The sequence below is a fragment of the Oncorhynchus keta genome, chromosome 14 (genome assembly GCF_023373465.1).
Source record: "Oncorhynchus keta strain PuntledgeMale-10-30-2019 chromosome 14, Oket_V2, whole genome shotgun sequence".
NCBI classification, from domain to species: Eukaryota; Metazoa; Chordata; class Actinopteri; order Salmoniformes; family Salmonidae; genus Oncorhynchus; species Oncorhynchus keta.
The window spans coordinates 37,260,045-37,284,185 of NC_068434.1; the positions used below are offsets into that span (position 1 = coordinate 37,260,045).

At 41.9% G+C, this 24,141-nt stretch overlaps 1 long non-coding RNA gene across 1 annotated transcript in view; it reads right to left on the reverse strand.

Annotated features, from left to right (window-relative positions):
- Positions 1 to 444: 444 nt before the first annotated feature.
- Positions 445 to 24,141, reverse strand: part of LOC118394246 (uncharacterized) — a 69,631-nt gene continuing 45,934 nt past the window's right edge. Inside the window, exon 3 of the long non-coding RNA XR_004827699.2 lies at positions 445 to 1,061. This is a non-coding gene — a long non-coding RNA (uncharacterized LOC118394246). The remainder of the gene's footprint in view (positions 1,062 to 24,141) is intronic.

Consider the following 24,141-nt stretch of genomic DNA (forward strand, 5'->3'; position numbering starts at 1 on the left):
AAATGCAGCGTGGTTATTATTAAACATCTTTAATAAAGATGATACCGAACATTACAAAAACATAACGTGAAAAACCAAAACAGCCCTATCTGATGCAAACAAACACTGAGACAGGAACAATCACCCACGAAACACTCAAAGAATATGGCTGCCTAAATATGGTTCCCAATCAGAGATAATGATAAACACCTGCCTCTGATTGAGAACCACTTTAGGCAACCATAGACTTTCCTAGACAACTCCACTAACCACAATCCCATAACCTACAAAAAAAAACTAGAAAAAACACACCACATAAATAACCCATGTCACACCCTGGCCTGATCCAAAGTAATAAAGAAAACACAAAATACTAAGACCAGGGCATGACAACAAGCCTTATCTTACACTTTAAAACAAGAAGCCTTCACAAACCACGTTTCCATCCACAGTTTTAATGCGAGTCACAACAACTTTGATGGAAACAAGAAGTTTTGGTGTAATTAGCCTAATGGCCTACTTATTTTGTTTGACATGGTGGGGTCTTTTTGTGTCTGCACACGCCTTTATGTGCAAATATATATATAATAACAATCATATCGAAGTCAATTTGGAGTCAGGCGATGAGATGGTATGTGGTCCTCCCACTACGACTGCAGTTTAATAGGCTACAGATTAAATAAGTTACGGTGAACTTCACAGGGTGTTGAAAGTGCACGGTGATGAGCTTGATGATGCTTTCCAATAAATATAGAGGGTCTTATTCTGGTGACATGATGAGCGATGCTTAACTGCTGTTTGTTAAGTAGAGCAGCACAGGGGAACCCTAGAGCAGACTCAGATGAGGAAACAGAGATGAATGAACCTAGTTATTTATTGTAACACAGGGAGATACGGAGTGCAGATCCGGGGATGCTTGGATGAGTTGTAGGAAACCAGATGTGGAGGCTGAGGTTGGAGTGAGCTGGGTTGGGACAGGGTATACAGGTCCGGAGGGGAATCCAAGGGAGTGGTGGTGTGGTCTAGAATAGGGTAGCAGGGTGGTGAGATGTGGATCAGGAGCCAGAGTCAGGGCGGCAAAACTGCAGTGAGAGGATAAACAGCGTCAAGCAGGGAAACAGGTACAGCAGGGTAACAGGATCTTGAATAATATTAATGGCTAGAAGCATAAACTGACTGAGCAGAGATTACAAGTGGAAGTGGCAGAACTGAGTATTTGTAGAGGTCTTGATAATGGAACGAGTTGCAGCTGGTAGGCATCTGCTCTGACTCCAGCACAACTGTCTCCAAACACACAATCACACACTAACAGAAAGGGAGGAGGAAAGAGAGAGAGAGTGTACTGGGGGAATGGCTGCAGGTCAAGCAGACACTGGATGACCACGAGGGGGTGTGGCAGGAGCACATGTGACACTGTTTGGCAAATAAAAATATTCTCGCTCTTATTCATAATAATCTCATCATGTAGACTAGACAACCAGCCTGCACAGCCTACCCGCAATGTGCCTGCGAGCTGTTGGCTAGAGCGCAGGTGCCAAGACCAGAGTAGGCACATTTGCTATTTAACACAACAGTTGTCTGACAAAATCATGCGCGGATCTTTATCCACAACAAGTCCATTTGGTGGAAACATACCACTGGTGGAAAATATGCATATTTTCTTTATGCGGATTCTAGAATATTCGCATGAAAATCTGTCGTCTATTGGATGGAAACCCTGTTACTGTCACATATAACATCTCATCAAAGAGTGAAACCTAAATAGTGCAAAATACAGTGCCTTCGGAAAGTATTCAGACCCCTTGACTTTTTCCACATTTTGTTACGTTACAGCCTTATTCTAAAATGGACCAAATAACAACAATTCCTCAGCAATCTACACACGATACCCCATAATAACAAAGCGAAAACAGATTTTTAGATATGTTTGCACTTTATATATATATATATTTTTAAAAATAAATATTCAGACCTTTTGCTATGGGACTCGAATTTGAGCTCAGGTGCATCCTGTTTCCATTGATCATCCTTGAGATGTTTCTACAACTTGATTGGAGTCCACCTGTGGTCAATTCAATTAATTGGACAGGATTTGGAAAGGCACACACCTATCTATAGTTGATAGTGCATGTCAGAACAAAAACCAAGCCATGAGGTCAAAGGAATTTTCCAAAGAGCTCCGAGACAGGATTGTGTCGAGGCACAGATCTGGGGAAGGGTACCAAAAATGTCTGCAGCATTGAGGGTCCCAAATAACACGCTGGCCACCATCATTCTTAGATGGAAGAAGTTTGGAACCACCAATACTCTTCCTAAAGCTGGCCACCCGACCAAACTGAGTAATCGGTGGAGAAGGGCCTTGGTCAGGGAGGTGACCACTCCTCAGTAAAAGGCACATGACAGCCCGCCTGGACAACAGCACTAAGCACACAGCCAAGATAACGCAGGAGTTGCTTCAGGACTGGACTTGAACCCGATCAAACATCTCTTGAGAGTCCTGAAAATAGCTGTGCAGCAACACTCCCCATACAACCTGACAGAGTGTGAGAGGATCTGCAGAGAAGAATGGGAGAAACACCCCAAATACAGGTGTTCCAAGCTTGTAGCGTCATACCCAAGAAGACTCGATGCTGTAATCGCTGCCAAAGGTGCTTCAACAAAGTAAAGGGTCTGAATACTTATGTGCATGTGATATTTCAGAGTTATATTTTTTATACATGTGCAAACATTTTTTTGTCAATATGGGGTATTGTGTGTAGATTGATGAGGGAAAAAAACAATATAATCAATGTTAGAACAAGGCTGTAACGTTACAAAATGTGGAAAAAGTCAAGGGGTCTGAATACTTTCCGAATACACTGTATATATACACAAAGCTGGCGAGATTGATAGACCTTTCATAGACCTTAAGGCATGGTATAGGTCTTGTTGTGAAATATTCATAGATTTTCAGATGAACTCATAAAAAAGGTTCCCTGAAACTTGAGTGACTCTGGAGGAGTGAATGAGGACAGTGACCCAAAAACCCCCCTTAATTCCCATCCTGCTACCAGAAAAATATTTTATTCAAAACTAGTGTGGCAGCTGTCATATAGAGTCATTTAGGTAGTAGGTACTGGAACAAATTTGTGGAACAAATGGAACAAGGACATTGCTTCACACAGTAGCTATAAAGTACATGACTGAGAGGAGAGAAAATAGCATACACAACAAACTAAAGAAAAAAAGAGAGAAAATAGGCTTTTCTCTTTTACACTCTGAGGTATGAGCAGAGCAAACCTTAAGAGGAAGCCACCCGCCCTGCATATCAGCACACAGTTTTGCTAGCGAGCTTCCTGTCCCTGTCGCTGTCCATGTGCTGGCTTCAATGTCTGTCACCAAAGATGTGGTCAAATGTTCACATGTGATGTCTGTTCATCAAAGGGAAACAGAGAGAAGCAGATGACTCCTTCACATATGCTGTCCAAAGGCTCTTCTCTCTGCCAACTACAGAATGACAGCCTGTGGGGGGGTGAAGGATGAACACACGCACACATATATTTTTAATCCCACCTGGTAATTAAGGCGAATGCTTTGATGAAACAAGGGAAAAATAGCTAACGTTGTAAAACAACTGATTTGCGACGAGGTTGAAAGAGCACTACAAGAAGATATGCAGCGTGTCCTAAAGCAGTAGTAACTGTTTTTGATGTGTGCAGCACAGCAAAGGAAACGTTATGCAAATGTATGTTGGTATTACCAGTGCCAATAAAAAGCATGAGCTGGCGCACACCCAGAGAAGATTATTTAGTGTAGAGGTGATGACTAACGGCGAATAAACTGTAAGCTATAAAAAAATAAAGGGAGTCACACACTCTGTATATATAAACTCCCAGTAATTTATTGGGTAAAACACCAACGTTTCAGCATCACTGTGCCTTCTTCAGGGTTATTACGAGTACCACCACACACTTGACAAGTACTTGAATTCACTTAATGTCTATGTCACCTGTTCTGTTAGGGTGAATAAAGGTACTGTGGGCATCTTGCTGTACTGATGCAGTGGTAGGTGAACCATAACACTGGGAGGTCAAAACATAGATAGACAGTCGGAGTGATACACACTCATTCTCACATTTGTAGAAATGGGGTGTAAAATGCACCCTTGTTGCCCTTGCACCACTCTCGCTCCTACCAGCCTCGTTCAAGCCTCAGCTATAAATAAGACTACCAGTAAACACATCAGTTACTGTGTAATCCAATTGATTTGGTGTGACCTGAAATATCAAGTTCCTCCCAGAGACATACTTATCCTCTGGGCCGACCGCTGCACGAGATACAGGTATTAACAGTGCCACTTATACAAGCATGAGATTTAAAACACACAAGAGATATCGTGTCGACATGACTGACAGTCAGTAATTGTTGTGTACTTTCTGTCAGTGAACACAGCAGGAGGAATATATGCTTTCATTCATGTAGCAAAGGGAAAACATGATTGTAAACATAAACATGGCATCAAAGCAATAACTACTGTAGCTTACATGATGCAGCCCTTCCCCCTTTGAGTTAAAGTGGATCTTACCCACCATACAGACCTATACCAAAATCACAGTATATTTGAGTCTTGATTCACCCTCTTGCATTTTAACACCGTATATTCATTAGGGTCAATGCCAAGATTACACTCCTACGAACTGTATATATATATATCCAGTACTGTGACATCACCCAGAGTCTTGTGTGGGAAGGTGCTGCATATTAAATCAATTTTTTTTGCATATTCTCACAATGTACAAAAATCATCCTTATCATGCTGTTGAAAGCCTCATTGTGTAGCATCAGAGCTTTAGGGAATGATGAGGGAATCTGTTTTTTTTTTTGTCAGGGAAAAACAGGGATGAATGAGTACGTTTGCTTGAATGTACTAAAATAAATGAAAAACATCACCATTCTTCATTTAAGATAACCAAAAAGTACTATTAGTTTCATCAGCGGGGAACAATGAATTGAATGAGAGGGCCCGTTAGCCTGTATACTACCATTGTTCATCCTCTGCTTCCATCTCATATTCATTCCAGGTGAGTGTCCTGCCTGCTGTTCTGTTATCTGTTCTAGTCTAGCAGGCATTCCGCCTCACCTCCACTCTATCTCCCCAGGCCAGCGGGGGAGACAACCGCTTTGTGGAGGTCAGATAAGATCCCAAACAGTTTTTCCTTTATAAGATCAGACATCATTACAGTACATACAATAATTATAATTCATTTTTTTCTCCTGCTTTTCTCTTTTATGTCTGGTATCATGCTGTGAGTTTCTTTGTTAGTCTGATGATTAAGAAAAGTCTAATTTTCCACCCGCATAAGATATTTTTGAGTCATAAGCTCACACACAAGTCAGGTAATGAAGCACATTTCAGTGCACATTCAGATGTAACAAACCATGTATCTGTTTTCTCCCTCTGAAAATATTACAAAAACATTACAATTATAATTTGTCATATTTATAATCCAGATTTCTCACCAACTTTGATCATACATACAGTATCTACTGTACATTCACAACTCACTGAAACCATATTTAAACAATCTGGTCACTAATGGGGATGGGACAGAATTGGGCAGAGAACCGAGTGGTCCTACGTCTGACTAGAGGGAATACAGCTCCGAGTTACTTTTTAATAGCAGGTTCGGATAATTCCTCTCGTCACAACCAATCACAGCGTATCCACTTTATGTAGACCCGCCCACTTGACCAACTTTCTGATTGAACTTGACTGTTTTTCTACTTCCAGCCCACTGACAAACAAGCAAACCCATCGTTAAAACCCTTGAGTCTTGTACTCGTATACAGGTTGAAAATGCCAGATTTGGGCACTTAAAAGCACCTAAATTGGAACCCAGTGGCTGTACAGTAACATGCTACAAATGACGTCAGAGCTCAAACTCTGTGGTTTACAACACTGTATGGGTGTATGGGGTAAGGGTTTGACAACACCAGTTGTCCTGTAACTCCTGTAACTCAAACCCTTGTCATTCTTTTGTTTTATGTTGCACCTAAAACAACATTTTCCAGGAATATTCTTATCATGTTACTGACTGTATCCAGAGTATTTTCATATTTCGTTATCAACAAATGCAGCAAAATAAAAAATATAGAAAATAAATCAGTGTAAATCAACAGTGTAAAGTTTGGATTCAGTCTTGTATCAGGTGAACGGTTGTGTCCTCAACTTTGGTCTAATAATATTCCCATAATCTCCAAACGGTTCTCTTTGAATTGCTACCATGATTGTACATACGCTTTTCATGTTTCTACTTTAAGAAACATTTCTATTTAGCCCTATCCATATAGGCTCATTCAAACGAGTGTAAAAGGTTAAATATGAATACAATTTGTCAAAACAATTAAATCAATGTGCACAGAATTTTAAAGATTTGTTAATTCTCTGTTGAGTAAAATTATTGAAAAAAAAAATAAAAACCTTTAATTGTACATAATATAATTCTTCAGGTGCTGGTGGGAAATGGGAAACTGAGAAGTCCGACATTATTGTGTTCAAGTGGATTTGAATTCAGAAACAATTATTCAACCAATACGATGTTAGCTAGCTTGCTTAACATTGCTTATGTTTGACCACACTGTCAATGTAAAAACTAAAAAAATATTGCAATGTGTCGTGGAAACCGTAGATATAGGAGAAATGTTTTAAAGATCAACAACATTTTATCTGTTCGACGAGAGTGGGTTATTATTATGTCTAACTTTCTTGATTGAGACAAATTATGGAAACTGTGTTTTTCCAATAAATGATGATTGCGGAATAATTTTGAAGGTAGGTGGCACACGTGATGTCATCATGTAAATTTAAAGCACCAATCCACATTTAATTATAAATGATTACGGCTTGCTAAATCTATTTTTCAACTATAAAAATAATGCTTCTTTGCAGGACAAGGATTGCCTTGACTTTCAAGAATGCCTGAATTTCTTCGACATACTTTTGTGGTTGGCTGAATTCAAGTTTCCCCATCAAATTATTTCAGATCTCACCATGGCATGGACGGTGGTGATACGTTGAGAATTATTACAATATGGTAAATATGAGTAAATGTTGCCAATTATTAATATGCAATTTGCCTAAATGGATAATGGAAACACTTCAACCACTTCGCTGGTATTCAACAATGTTGTTTTTGTTGGTGTGACGTTGTTACATACAGCTGTTATTTATCAACACAAGACAGTTAAATGGAAATGCACCGTAGCAGTCAATTATCACATCTATTTTCTATGTAAATGTTCTAAATGTCAACAAAAAATCACTGGTCATGGAAATATAGCTACTCACCGAAATGGTGGCGAATTTGCAATCTGCTAGCTACCTGCCATGTTAACTCTAAACAGGGAATGCTAATTATGCTAACATCGGCTTCCGATTGCTTATTCTACATGAAAACAAACACTCAATTTTTTTCCATTTTTTTCCTCACCAGAGAATTACCATATCTTTCAAATTCTGTACGTTACTCAAAATATTTGACAAATGTAATTGATATTTAACGACATCAACAGCTGTGTGTCAAAAAACAAATACAAATAATTGGATGTGCCCTTGTTGCCAGGCTGTGAAAAATCTGTCCATGTGCTCTTGAGCAAGGCACTTAACCCTAATTGCTCCTGTTAGCTGCTCTGGATAAGAGTGTCTGATAAATGACTCAAATGTAAATGTGAATAGTACAGCCAGGTGCTCTCTTGGTGTCACCCCTGACTTGAAAGAGAGCAAGTCAGAGCACATTGGTTCTGATCCATGACTTTAGCAGCTGCTAGACTCTTTCTTCCTGGCTCACACCCTTTCTCTGTCTGTCTGTCTGTCTGTCTGTCTGTCTGTCTGTCTGTCTGTCTGTCTGTCTGTCTGTCTGTCTGTCTGTCTGTCTGTCTGTCTGTCTGTCAAGGCTTAATAGACTTTGATGCATTATGGGAGGCCTGTCTGTCCTGAGCCTGCTACCAGGGCCTCCCATAATGCATCAAAGTCTATTAAGCCTTGTTCACACTGCAGGCCTTAATGCTCAAACCAGTTTTGTTTTTCTAATCCGTTTTAGGATACTGACTGTCCAAACAGCAAGTTACAAGTGACCAAATTGTATTTGTGTGGGTTCAGACTGCAGTTATTTGCTTGCATGGTAAGGCCAGTTGACATAGTAATGACGGGTGTGTGCGCAGTGGTGTAGGCTGATTGGTCGTGGTGCTCATGCATCCTATCACTCAGTAGTTATGTAGAAAGCTAAGGTGACAACAATGCCTGCCATGTATGTTTCCCAGTTGCTTTGAATGTTCAAAATCACAGTGTAAGAACACTAAAGCCTTAAAGGATAAGATGATCCAACTTTTCTTTTGGCTAGCTACAGCAGTCAACTAGCTAGCTAGGTAGCTGTTTAGCTAATTTGTTTGTAAATAATTAACATTCTCGCTAGCTACCACATGTTCTTGTCAAAACTGTCAACAGAGTAGCTAGTAAGCAACAAAATCTGCCAAATAACAGTCTAAAAACCACTTGAGGACAAATAAATCATATTTAACCGTTCAGACACAAGTCGCATGGCCAGGAATCAGATTTCAAATGTGGCTTAAAATATCAGATTCTGTGTTCTTTTTAGCTGTTCAGAATGCTGGAGAATGCAGAATCTGATATGCAATAAAATTGTATTTGAGTCACTTCAAATGCCAGTGTGAACAAAACTTAAGTCACCTGTGTGTACAGTCTATCACTCAGTCTCACATCAAAAACCGTCACTGCTTCAGGTCATGCTAAATATGCCTTCTTGTAATACTCTTTCAACCTTTTCTTCCTCAAATTACTCTCCTGTGAGTATTGTCTCTGACCACTGCTACATGTTGGGAGATAGGGAGGGAATCTTTGAAATTCAATTTTTGCTCTCAGATATGCTCACCGCTCACTATTGGCATTTTATTTTGTTAAACAGTTGATTATTAAATGTTCACTTTGTGGTATCCCTTGTGCATGGACAGACATGGTACAAATAAAAACATGACCAATCCACAACCTTGTTTCTATTGCAGTAGCCATGCCATAGCGATCTCCAATTCAAAGTGACCACTTAAAATCTGCAGGTTAAATTGGTGATGAAGAGATGATAATTGTCAGTCTCAAAAGCCAGAAGCAGAGACATTTTTCTCCTCTATGTCTATGGCCAGAACCCCCTCCTCTCTATTTTGTTTGCCTGACAGAAAATACAGAGACCCTTCGTACATTGAGTTATAAATGTGCAGTATATTGGCCTGTAAAGTGTACATTGGGGCAGAAACCCAAGCTCAAGGTTCCACAGTAGAAAATTAGTTTCTCGCCTCGCATTGACCAGCCATACAATTAAAGAGATCACACACCTAGCCCAGACGCACTGAGCTGCAGCTCTGAAAGCCCAGTCATACAAAATCAATGGCGCTGAACGAAATCACCAAGATAAAAGACAAAGTCTCCTTTTTGCCTCTCGACAGTGTGCTTTTCTACACAGTTTTCAAATCACATAAACCTTGACCATCTGATTGATTTGAGAAACTTCAGGCACAGTACTTTTTAACGGCTCACCTTGGCTGAAAATTACATACAGATAAAAACATGCAGCAACAACACAACATACACACACACACACACACACACGCACAGTCACACACATGCACACACACACATACACAAATATCTCATAAACCCTGACATCTGATTTATTTTACAAACATCCGGCACACTAGTTTTTAAAGGCTCACCTTGGATGAAAATGACTTCGAAATAAAACTGTTTATGTGGTCAAGCAACAATAGCACAACGCACACGCATGCACGCACGCACAGTCACACATACCAGATGGTGTCAGAGGAAGGCCCTAAAAATGGCAAAAGACTCCAGCCACCCTAGTCATAGACTGTTCTCTCTACTACCTCTCGGCAAGCGGTCCCGGAGCACCAAATCTAGGTCCAAAAGGCTTCTTAACAGCTCCTACCCCCAAGCCATAAGACTGCTGAACAGCTAATCAAATGGCTACCCTGAGTATTTACATTGACCCCCCCCCTTTTTTTTTTTTTTTACGTCGCTCCTACTCACTGTTTATTATCTATTATCTATGGAGTCACTTTACCCCATTACCTCGTACTAACCCCTACCCCCCACATTGACTCAGTACCAGTACCCCTGTATATAGCCACATTATTATTTTATTGTTGCTCTTTAATTTTTTACTTTAGTTTATTTAGTAAATATTTTTCTTGACTCTTATTTCTCTTAAAACTACATTGTCGGTTAAGGACTCGTAAGTAATCATTTCACTGTACGGTCTATTCTGTGCATGTGACAAATAACATTTGATTTGATTTGATTGGAATTTATGTTATCATTAATAAAATATTGTAATCAGATTACAGATACTTTAGAAAAACTGGATGATTAGAAAGAATGTTTGCAAAAAAATACATTGACACTTTTATGTTTTCTCAATGACATTAAATTTAACATTGAAAAAAGTCAAAAGTTTAAGTTTGTTCCACGTGAGTGAGTCTGACCACAATTCAGAGATCAATGTGATGACACGCCAAATGCGTTTGATGGATCCTTTTTGTCTTCTTCTAATGCCTCTTAAGGGGAAAGGAATCCAAAAGTAACTTTAAGTAATATTACGTTACTGATTTTGGGTAATGCTAAAATTACACTACTGATTACAGCTTTAGACAGGTAACAATACAGTAACAGATTATATTTAAAAAGGAAAAAGTAACCTACCCAACTTTGCATACACACGCACACACAGAGAAACCGCTTTCAATCTAAATTGTTTAGCAGATGATTATGTAATTAAAATATGGAGAAATTCCACTGTCGAGTCCCAATATTCTGGATAATATGAGCAATATTATTATATAGACTATCTGTGGTCGACTAATGTGACAATGTCCACCGGCACTAAGCCCAACATCACTGCACATTGAAGCATCCTTTACCTTATTTACTACATGCAGATTAGACATCATTTACTCTCCACTTTGGAGCGGGGCTGACAAAAACCCCAAATACAGCCTGATTACGACACTGAGTTAACAGTAAACAACTAAATGAAGTGAATCTCAAACCCCCCTTCCTCCTCCTCATAGTAACGAATAAAGCTTTGCCCATTCGGGTGGGTCATTTATAATCCATTAATTCATGTATTTACGTCATTTCTATTTCTTCTCATTTGCTTAGAATGGAGGTTGGAACAGTTTGACGTTCAGCAGGAGTCCATATCCATTTTCCTTAGATAGCATAAGATAGGACAGAAACTCTTCTTGGCCACTGCCAGTGGTTGTTATTTTCATCAAGGTTATTAGGGAGGAGGCTGTCTCAGACATGGGAGACAGGGGAATCAACGTGAAAAAAAGATTTACAAAAGGTCATCAGCGTAAGGGCAATTCATTTTTTTTAACAAACACGAAACCTAAATCCAATGACATGGTGAAATGTTTTGTCGATTTCACGTTGAATTCACATGAGTTGACAACTAAACCAAATGTAAATCTAAACTAGACATTGAACTGACGTCTGTGCCCAGTGGGATGTTTTTGGGGAGAAATGTATTCAGGACAGAGTCATCTCCATATGTGTCCCTGGTCTCCACGCGTCCGGTTAGCAGAGTCAGAGTAAATGTAGATTTAGTGTCAGAGATCTCCACTGCTGATCTGAATCCAGATTACTCACTCTTGAAATGACACTGCACTTATGATAATATATTTGATATTTTGCATCTCAGCTCCAAATTGAAGTTCTCACTTGTGACCAACAAAAAACTGAAGCACATTCACACACTACAAACACACAGCTTGCATGGCATGCAGTATGAAATATGGCACCACATGCACTGCCATCTGGCTAAAATCCTTGGTGAAAGTTACAATATGAGGGGAGAAATATAAAAAACAGATAAACAAGACACAGAAATATCCCAATACATATTCACTGCCTCCCTTTTCCCTCTCCCTAAGAAACTCATGCCTGGAGGGCAATCATGAAACCCATACCAACAGACAGACAAACAGCAAATGTAAGGGTGGAGTGTTTCAGTTCATCTGTTCCATACTGAGGCTGGGAAGCAGTAGTAGCAGCACTAGAGCGTATCCTGGAACAGTCTGTGACTGACTCCCAAATGGCACCCTATTCCCTTTATAGTACGCTATTTTTGACCAGAGCATGGGATCGGGTCAAAAGTAGTGTACTATAAAGAATATAGGGTGCCTTTTGGGACTTAGCCTGTATTCACTAGCTGTGTCAGGGTGCAGGATGAACAGCTCAACTACCTTGAGCCATCCATTATTGTATTCCGCACAGTGGACCCCCCTCTCTGGCCCGACAAGCGGAGCGTCAGCAAGGTAATTATGGTGCATTAAGATGATGAAAGGATAGTTTTGGATTTCCGGTATAGCGACTATGGGGTAGTCCAGCTTCTTCGCCTGTGGGATCGTCTGGGGGGGGGGGGACAAAGCCCTTTTGTGGGGAGATACAAATTCTGATTGGCTGGGGCTGGCTCCCCAGTGGATGGGCCTGGCTCCAAAGTGGGTGGGTCTACAGTGCACTCTGAAAGTATTCAGACCCCTTCCCTTTCTACAGCCTTATTCTAAAATGTATTAAATTAAACATTTCCCTCATCAATCTACATACAATACCCCATAATGACAAAGCGAAAAACAGGTTTTTGGAAATACCTTATTTACGTAAGTATTCAGACACTTTGCTATGAGACTCGAAATTGATCATCCTTGAGATGTTTCTACAACTTGATTGGAGTCAACCTGTGGTAAATTCAATTGAATCGGCATGATTTTTATAGGCACACACCTGTCTATAAGGTCCCACAGTTGCCAGCGCATGTCAGAGCAAAAACCAAGCCATGAAGTGGAACGAAATGTCCAGCTCCAAGACAGGATTGTGTCGAGGCACAGATCTGGGGAATGTGTACCAAAAAACATCTGCAACATTGAAGGTCCCCAAGAACAAAAAAGTGGCCTCCATCATTCTTAAATGGAAGAAGTTTGGAACCACCAAGACTCTTCCTAAAGCTGGCGGCCCGTCCAAACTGAGCAAACGGGGGAGAAGGGCCTTGGTCAGGGAGGTGACCAAGAACTGGATGGTCAATCTGTCAGAGCTCCAGAGTTCCTCTGTGGACTTGGGAGAACATTCTAGAAGAACAGCCATTTCTGCAGCACTCCACCAATCAGGCCTTTATGGTAGAGTGCCAAGATGGAAGCCACTCCTCAGTAAAAGGCACATGACGGCCCGCTTGGAGTTTGTCATAAGGAACCTATAGGACTCAGACCATGAAAAACAAGATTCTCTGGTCTGATGAAACCAAGATTGAACTCTTTGGCCTGAATGCCAAGCGTCACGTCTGGATGAAACCTGGCACCATCCCCTGCTGTGGGGATATTTTTCAGAGGCAGGGATTGGGAAAAAGATTAATGGAGCAAAGTACAGAGAGATCCTTGATGAAAACCTGCTCCAGAGCACTCGAGACCTCAGATAGGGGCGAAAGTTCACTGTGTTTCTGAATGTAAATACCTTCCTAGAATATTTACGGACCATAGCCCATTGTACTTCACGTTTAAGCTCAGACCTCCTATTCCAATTAGAAAGACATGGCGTTGAACACAATGCTACTAGGTGATAAGGATAAGTTTAAGGATAAGGATAAGTTTACCTCTTATCGCATCACACAGATAGACATGTTTTTGGAAATAAAGGTAGATCATTAAGTATGCCCAACTCTTGTCTGGGAAGCTTTTAAAGCATATATGAGAAGTGGTATCATGTTTTACTCTTGAAATAAGAAAAAGAAGACCCATAAAGAAATAGAAATACTAGAACAGAAAATCCATGACTTACCAGACGCGAGCGTGCGCCATCGCATGCATTTTGATGTTGTACCCCTACACCAGACATGATCAGGACACGCAGGTTAAAATATCAAAACAAGCTCTGAACCAATTATATTAATTTGGGGACAGGACGAAAAGCATTAACCATTTATGGCAATTTAGCTAGCTAGCTTGCTGTTGCTAGCTAATTTGTCCTGGGATATAAACAGTGGGTTGTTATTTTACCTGAAATGCACAAGGTCCTCTACACTGACAAATAATCCACAGAATAAACGGTAAACCGAATTCCTTTCTCGTCATCTCTCCTCCTTCCTCAGGCTTATTTTTTAAACTTCTTTGGACTTTATATGGCGGTTGTCAACCAACTTTACAGTGCATTTCTACAACCGACTGGAGTGTGGACATCAGTACATCTTTCAATCACCCACGTGGGTATATGCTCCTAAACATCAATGAGGAGAAGGGAGAGGCTGGACTTGCAACGTGTTGAGCCTTACAAATAGAACCTATTTCTATTTTGCACCTGGCCACGCAGACACTCGCTGAGGCGTGCGAGCAGTGTGGGTGTAATGATTGAATAACATGTATGTGTAAATTGGTTTATAATTTATATACAGATTATAGCCTCAGTCCTTGGTTGCTTCCCAATTGTAAACTATTCCAAAGCAGCGGGAAGTCGGGTTGCTGAGGGTGCTGCAGCAAACCCTGAAAAATCAGAATAACCCCCCCCCTCCAAAAAACAATTTATTCTCATGAAAGTAGTGCACTGGGCCATTACTGGTCCTTTGTTAGAAGACCGATAAAGCCTTCTGTAGCGCGGGCCAAAATGTTTTATGCCTCTCATTGTTATTGCTTGATGAATGTTTGAGAGGGGAATTTACCAGTCCATTTTTATCTGCTATTGGGAATGCATGTGAGGTCAAGTGTGCTTTTGGAACTCTTGTTCAAATGGGCTGTCACTGGCACTGATGTGGACTAAAATGTTGAAGTGATGCTGAATCACGAGGTTAACACCTTTGGTTAACACCTCCAGTGAAATCTAAAAATGTAAATCCTTCCAGTTTGGCACATTTTTTGAGCACAAAAAAAATGAAGTGTTACTCTTGTCGCTGCCCTATGTTTCTAATCAATGACCCCAATCCAGTTTCCTCTGAACTGGAGATAAACAAACAACATGCCATACACTTCATGGGTGTTGGGGGTTAGTGTGAGCTGTCCACTCCTCACACCTCACGCACAGAACTAGCCTATGTGCTAAAACAGTCTCACACAGTCTAGTCTCTATCCACCACCGGTGAAAATATATGTACTGTATGATATATTATACAGTGCCTTCAGAAAGTATTCACATTCTTTGGATTTGTACACATTTAGCTGTGTTACAGCCTGCATTTAAATTACATTTGGTGTCATTGGCCTGCACACAATAGCCCATAATGTCAAAATGGAATAATGTTTTTTAGAAATGTTTACAAATTAATACAAAATTAAAAGCGGACATGTTTTCAGTGAATAAGTACTCAACCACTTTGTTATGGCATGCCTAAATAAATTCAGGAGTTAACATTTGCTTAACAAGTCACATAATCTGTTGTATGGACTCACTCTGTGGGCAATAATAATGCTTAACATGATTTTTTAATGACTACCTCGTCTTTTTTACATCAAGTTTTTATTATCCCAATTCATAGGATTCATACACTACATTTATAAATTTATTTTTATACCCAGCTGGCAATCTGATAACATGTCAAATCAATCATGAGATAAAAACTAATAAATAAATAGTGCATAGTAAATATACTGTACAATACATCATATAGCCTAAGAAATAGTTGCAAATTATTGATATACATTCATGGATGTAAAGGCCTGTTGGTTAAGAGTTCAGAAGTGTCCTATGCTGATTTTTTCCATGTGCCCAGAGTAGACGCCTTGGCTCTGTGGATCCTGGCCATGGAGAGCTCCATAAGGATGATTTTCGTAGCAGGTGTGGTTCCTGCTAACCACACTCTCTGTTGGTGTTCTGACAAGTGCTAATCCGGGTCATCACAAAGCAACATCACTATTGGATCTAATGGCAATATTTGATCTATAGGTACAGAAATTGCATTGTCGACTTTCCCCTAGAATTGAACCCCCCCCCTCCCGGGAATTTCCACAGCACACATTGAAAAGTACCAAAGTCCCCTTTGGTGCAGATTTCAGATAGTGGCAATTGACTCATTTCCATGTGATGTCTTTTTTGAGGTGTTAGATAGGTTCTATGGCACATTTTTAAACAATTGATTGGTGATTGGAGTTTTTAGATGATCGAAATATGTTTCTCCATACTGTCTCCCAATTTATTTGTACATCTTTTTCCCATACAATGAATAGAGTTAATGGTTTTTGTGCTGAGAGAATTAATTGACTTTATATGTCAGAAACAACTCGTTTTGAGGTGCCCCTATCCGTTAGAAGTACTGGTAGTTCTGCTTGCCAGGGGACCCCATAGGCTCGCATGGATAGTGGAGTTGAAGATAAAGACAAAATTATGAACCTGGGACATTAAAACACTGGCAGATTTCCTGAAAACGGAGGACTCTATTCACATTGAATATGTCTTTGAAACAATACATCCCCTTTTTAGACCAAGAATCTGATTTAAATGCTTTCTTATATGTTAAGAATTATTTATTACGCAATTCTGGACAGTATGAAGGCCATTTAAGATGAGATCTCATATTCTTCTCTGTGGCTTTCCACACATTTACTGAGTATGCTCTAATGGGTCCAAACAATAGTGCAATTTTTGGGGGAGTACATCCAGAAAATAAATGATATAATTGGACAAACTATTGACTCTTCTGTAGCACACCAAGGAACAGAAGAAGCCTATGGGTTTAACCAGATCTTCAGGAAATTCATTTGGAATGATGTTATAAAATTAGAAATTTGGAACTGAAAGTTCACCTGATGCATTTGTTCTCTGTAGTGTTTAATATTTCATCTGTGGTCTGTGGTCTTTTCCCCCAAATTAACTTTTTTTTTATGACAGAGTCATGTTTAGAGCAATAGTCTATAGGAGGAGGCAGTGGTAACATTGATACAAGGGAGGAAATATATTTTAACAATTGAGATTCTAGCATGCAAAGAAGTGGGCATAGCAGACCATCTTTTTACGTATTTTTTTGACCTTTTGAAAGGTTTCTAAGTGTTATGACTGTCCTGTGATGATCCAAATAGGTCAGATCAGCGTTGCAATAAATAACTTCAACCAGACCCTCTCTCACCCACAGAGGGGGGAGAAGGGAACTGGTGGGGGGTTGACAGCTCACGCCCTGTTGTAAATCAAGGACAGAGCATTCAGCATTTCCCTCTCCAAATCCACCCAAGGATTGTGCTGCTGTTTCAACAGACCATTTCCCACCAAAAATCGAACATATTCTAAGGCGGATACTGGAACAATACTTGTAACATAGAACATGGGGAATGGTCAGAGGCGATCTGGAGAACACTGGTGACGTTTTGGTTGTTATTTTGTGACGTTCTTTAAAAAAGTTATAAAGGAAATACTGTAACTTGAAAAGTATACATACTATTTGTGAAGTGTCCATCCTATACATTGTGCATGACATATGACAAATTAATAGAGATAACAGTTTTACATAACTTTGTACAAGCGACAAGCCACGCCCCTGAGTGAGGTCCGAGAGTGTGTCAGCCTGACGGAACCACCGTTTTGAATGAACTGTATAAAATGATGGGATAAGAATTAACATATTAGACCAGAGAGTTGTGGAGGTGCAGTGTCAAACCCTGATCTGTTTCACCTGTCTTTGTGCTTTTCTCCACCCCCCCTCCAGGTGTCGCCCATCTTCCCCATTATCCCCAGTGTATTTATGCCTGTGTTCTCTGTGAGTCTGTTGCCAGTTCGTTTTGTCCGTCAAGCCTACCAGCGTTTTTCCCCCTTGCTCCTGTCTTTTTCTATAGTTTGTGTTTTCTAGTTTTCCCGGTTTTGACCATTCTGCCTGCCCTGACCCTGAGCCTGCCTGCCCTGACCCGGAGACTGCCTGCCGTTCTGTACATTTTGACTCTGATCTGGATTACTGACCTCTGCCTGCCCTTGACCTGTCGTTTTGCCAAGCCCTGTTCTCATAATAAACTTTTGTTAATTCGACACTGTCTGCGCCTGGGTCTTCCCTAAAACGTGATAGTACAAACTGGCCATGACTGACCCAGCAGAATCGGACCAACTCCGCAACACCATCTCCTCCCAAGGAGCCACTATAGGAAGGCACGAGGAGTTGTTTCATGGTTTTATGGAAGAGATTCCAGACCTTGGGCGAATGCCAAGACCGAGCGTTGAACACATTGCTGGGTTGCTTGTTAGGCAGCATACCATGACGGAAACCTCCCAGCCCTTCAGTAACCCGGCTGTTAGCAGCGCCACCTCCCTAGCAACCCCGTTTCCCTGGAACCCGTTTAACACCCCCGGAACGCTTCGATGGAGAGTAGGGCACCTGTCGGGCGTTTCTAGCTCAGTGTTCCCTCATCATCGAGCTGGAGCCTTCCTCCTTCCCCTCGGACAGCTCTAAGATAGCGTACCTCATCACGCTGATGTTCCCGGGAGGGCTCTTGCCTGGGCTACGGCAGTATGGGAATAGCAAACGGCTGTATGCTTCAGTCTGGAGGAGTTTGTGGTGGAGGTAAAGAAAGTTTTGATGCTCCATTGTTCGGGAGAGAGGCTGCCCAGAAGTTACTCCAGCTTCGACAAGACTCACGCAGTGTGGGAGACTATGCAATGGATTTCCGCACGTTGGCAGCTGAGAGTGCCTGGAACCCCGAACCGCTGTTCGACATGTTCATGCACGGAGTATCGGAGGAAGTAAAGGATGAGCTTGCAGCCCGGGAACTACTGGTGGATCTCGACTCGCTCATCGCCTTGACCACTATGGGACCAGTATTGATTTCATTCGCCCGACCAAGGATTCCGCCTCACCACCGTGGCACCCCGGAAATCCACAACAGCTCCGTTGCCAAGAGAACCCGGGACTACCCGAATTCCCCTGAAAGTCTCTAAAGGCTGCCGATTCACCTCTTCCCTAGCCAATGCAACTAGGCAGAGGGTCGGTCTGTCTCCAGCCGAATGGCTATACAGGATTCACACTAAGAGTTGCCTGTATTGCGGGACTACTGATCATTTAGTCTCCACCTGTCCACTGAAAGACCAGGCTCACTGGTATGAGCGAGTACTCTTCCCTCTCCCCTGACTCGCACTCCTTTTCATGACATTTTTCTGTGGGGAAACCAGTCAAAGCCTTTCCGGGTACTCATCGACTCTAGGGCCGATGAGAGCTTTATGGATGCTACCCTGACGTCTGAGCTAGGCATCTCCACTCAGCCCCTCTCCATTCCCAACGACGTTAGAGCGCTGGATGGGCACTCGGTAGGCCGGGTCACCCAAAATACCACACCATCAACCTACAGGTGTCAGGGAACCACAGCGAGATGATCCAATTCCTGCACATCAAAACTTCTTAGGGCTAGGCCCCTTTTTTCTCAATTTCCACCTGAATTACGTGCCCAAAGTAAACTGCCTGTTCCTCAGGCCTTGAAGCCAGGATATGCATATAGTTGGTACCATTGGAAAGAAAATACTTTCACGTTTGTAGAAATGTTAAAATAATGTGGAGAATGTTACACAATAGATACGGTAGGAGAAAATCCTCGTACAATGGCAAGTATAAGGTCATACTTGGATGCAATTCCTATGGCTTCCACAGGGTGTCAGCAGCCTATGTTCAAGGTTTCAGACTTGTAACTTCAAAAATGAATATGAAATATCAGTTTTAGTACACAGTCTTGGAAATTCTTGTTTGCTAGAGCCATGAAGACAGGACGCACCCGCTAAAATCAGTTTCCTATTGAACATACTTCTTTCCGTAAGAAATATTATAGTTTGATTACATTTTAGGGTATCTGAGGCTTGTATAGAAACGTATTTAGGGGTAGATTTTTGGATTCCTTTCTCTGTATGTTGAACGAGTGGATTACTCAAATCCATTGTGCCAACTAACCAGACCTTTTGGGATATAAAAAATTATTTTATCTAACAAAACAACACTACATGTTATAGCTGGGACCCTTTGGATGACAAATCAGAGTAATATTTTCAAAAAGTAACTGAATATTCAATCGCTATTTGTGAATGTATGAAACCTGTGGCACCGTCCTCAAACAATTACTTGGCATGTTTCGCTGTAATAGCTACTGGAAATCGGACAGTGCAGTTAGATTAACAAGAATGTAAGCTTTCAACCGATATAAGACACTTATATGTACCTAAATGTTTAATATCCATAATTTTATGATTATTTATTTGAATTGCGCGAAGAATTGAATCCCTCCAGTTTCACCGGAATTGTCCTGCTAGTGGAACGTCAGGGAACAACGGCGAAATGATCCAATTCCTGCTCATTAAGTCTCCTCAGGTTCCCATGGTATTGGGATTTTCTTGGCACCAGCGGCACAATCCCCTTATTGACTGATCTGCTGGTGCCATCATGGATTGGAGTCCGTTCTGCCATACTCATTGCTTGAAGTGAGCACAGCCTGCCCCGGGACGTCTTCCTGGGGGCTCGGAAGTTGCCCCGGACCTCTCTGCCATGACCTCCGGAGGGTGTTCAGTAAGGCCCAGGCCACTTTGCTTCCGCTGCACCGACCCTATGACAGGCACCACTCTACCAAAGGGAAGACGGTACTCTCGGTTGGGTCCGGAGACCAAGGCTATGGAGACCTACATTGAGGATTCCCTAGCTGCAGGGTTCATCCGTCATTCTGCCTCCCCTGCCGGTGCAGGGTTCTTCTTTGTAGAGAAGAAGGACCAAACCTCCCGGTCATCGACTACCTATCGCAATGACATCACAGTGAAGATCCGCTACCACTCACATCCTCGGCCTTCGAGCTGCTTTGGGGGGCCACGGTGATCTCCAAGCTGGACCTATGAAACACCTACCACCTGTTGTGGATACAGGAAGGGGACAAGTGGAAGACTGCCTTCAACACGGCCAGCGGTCACTACGAGTATCTGGTCATGCCATTTGGCTTTATGGGACTCCTAACCACGGCCAGTTGTGATACAGCCTGGACTCGAACCAGAGTGTCTGTAGTGACGCCTCTAGCACTGAGATGCAGTGCCTTAGACCGGTGCGCCACTCGGGAGCAGTGGTCACTCATTTTAAAATTCAGCTCAACTCTTGAGGCTACAGAACAAATCATACGTTCAGTATTTCATTTGTCCCTTCCTTTGCATGATGAATTCAGTCTGGTGTAGGTGGGGAATACAAAACAGTTGGAGTCCATTTTATTCCTAGATCAGTGCTATAATATACTTGAGAAGAGGTCTGATTCTAGTAGAGTTCAGGGCTTTGAGATTAGATTTTGTTGACAGACAAACAAGACATTCTTTCTGTAATGAGACATCATATTAATGTCACCACAGAAGATATTAGCGGAGGTAACATCCAAGGACAAGAACTTCCCACTGTTAGGATAGGATGATAAAGATAATAACTTGACGAACAAACATCTGGGGATTACCAGAAGGACTGGCACAAAGCACAACAGCTACTTTATCAAGAAGCCGTGGAAGCATCGAAAAAAATAACGGGAATCGCCACGTAATGACGATACATAATACATACGTGTTTATTAAAACAACAGAAACCCATTATTAAGCATATGCATAGCTAACATTAGTCACGTTTGCCACTTGAATAAAGCATTGTCCTTACCCTAATTGTAATGATAAATGGTGACTGGGGAATGAGGCGGTTAGAACAGAAAACCTTGTACTACAAGTGTCCATGCCCTCAAAACCCTATCTATTCTCTTCTAACTCCTACAAGGCTTTTCCTAAGCCATCATCTGAGTGTCTTTAATTAATGTGTGTTCTCCCTCACGCACCAAGACCTATCAGCAACTTCTGGAGAAGTGAGCGCAGGAGTGTATGTGATGTAAGAGCAGAGAGGGTGAGGATTGAGGAGATGGATTTTACTGCTGCCTGTATAGTATGTCACACATGGTCATGGCTATCTAATGCACTGGTATGTATCTAGGCTATAGAGAAGCAGCACACACAGTAGGCTGATGTATGTAAAGAAGGCAACTGCGGTGAGTAAGACAAAGCAGAAGACAAATGACTGTATGCACGTCATTAGAGTATGACAGGCAGAGAAGTGGGAACGATGAGTTATCACACCATACTGATTCACCATTCTGGACATCAAACAGTCTTCTTTTGTTGTCCTGTGTGACCTACTGTGTCTGTGTTAGAAAGTCATATTTTCCCCTGCTTCGTGACTGCTGTGTTTCCTTTATCAACAAAGCCAAACAAACCACAAAATAATTAAAATGCAACTACCCCCACTGTTCATTTCCATTAGGAGGAAATCAAGAGGATTCAGACAGACATGGCATCTTGGGAGTAATGCAGGGGAGGCCTTTGCATTGAGTCTCCTTTTATGAGATCATAATCGTTTCTTCGCCTGGAAACCTCACAGGGAGAAGGCTTTTATTCCAAAGGTCTCCTTCACAGACACTCACTTCCCCCACACAATACACCATGGGGCTCAGCCTTGGGCGTCATCAATGCTGCTATCCTATTATCCACAGCCTTCAGGCAAACACAAGGGCAGGCGGGCGGACGGACGGACGGACGGGCGGACGGGCTGACGGGCGGACGGGCAGACGGGCGGACGGGCTGACGGACAGATGGACGGAAGGACAGACAGAGAGACAGAGAGATCTGTTATTACGGTTGAAGCAGGCTGAGAAGAATAGAGGTAGATGCAGCCAAGTTTAAGGCCTCGTTATTCTCCCTCCAGCCACGCAGACTTATATATTTGTAAATAATACATCTCTGAAAATGCATGCTTTCCTTTGTTTGAGCATGTATTGTAAGGGACAGGAGTAAGTAAGTTAATAGACATTGTGACCTCCAGACATTGTGGTAAAAGAACATTGTACTATGGTCATTATTAAATCCTAATGGGATGTTCTGTTGTGCATGTGCGTTTATGCTTACGCAAGTGCACATGTCAAGGGAAGGAAATCAAGTATCCTGGCAGATTACAACTTGTTCAGAATGAGTCTGACGTAGTCAGGTAATTTTCAAGTCAATGCCTGGAGGTCAGTCAGAATTGGTGTCGAGGGAGTCTGTAGTGGTTTTACTACCAGTCACTGTCTTCCACTATTGTAGTGGCGGTAGGTATGAAGAAGTATACTTCATAGCTATGTTATCCATGGAGGATCTAACCTCATGACAGAAGTACTCTAAGTATTAGACCAGTCGTACGTGGTGTGATTGTGGTTCATGACTTCTAATACCTTTTCTCCTGAACGGAGGGTTCTATTTGTTAGTGGCGTGTGTAACCATTGGAAGAGTGCAATGGAGATTCCCTTCCCCGTGTTGCACTCTGAGTGACTCCTATGTTGCAATTATCAAAAGCAATTTAACTTGTGAGGTTACTAATCCTCTTACTGAGTGTTGCTGGACTGACTGTGGTATTGGTACGGGTGCTCAAGGGGTCCAGTTGTCCTACAGATTTATTCTGAAATGTTATCCTACAGGAATACATGATTTGAGCATTTTACTAGTTGTCTTGTAGTGACTACTACACATAGCAAGGAATGATTATTGTTGACGTCGAGGTCTGTCAGTCACCACCGCGTCCGCGTGTGGCAACCTCTTCAGTACCTGCAAACTGAGACGAGGATATCGGTCTGTGATATCGCAAAGTGTTTCAGCAGTGGTAGTCATCGGGTCAGTTGCTGGACTGACGCCATTAGTGTCATTGTAAGGGGTGACAGTCCCCCACAAAGCGGAATGTGTGTCATCGGAAGCAGAGTCTCTGCGCATCAATGTTTTTCTTGCTGAGACGGCCGCAGTGCTTGCGGAAGTGTCCGAAGGGCAATAGAAGTTCATCTCAACTACCGTATTGCATGCCTGCAAAGAGGCAAGTTGCTCATTCACAGAGACAGCTGGCTCGAAATTATGAAAAGAATGGTCAATCAGATTGGCTGACGGAATGTGTCGAGATATCGTAATATCTCCTTAGATCGGATTCTGCACCAAGTGTTTTCTAAACGTCTTTTTCCCAAGGGGTGCTTTTGACAGATACCCCTCGTGAATGACTGCAGCTAGCGTTAGGGGTAGACAGTGTGGTCGGTGGAGAAGGCACTGTAGCCTGTGACCATACCTGGTTGGTTTTCCAATCCATCAATGGGAGT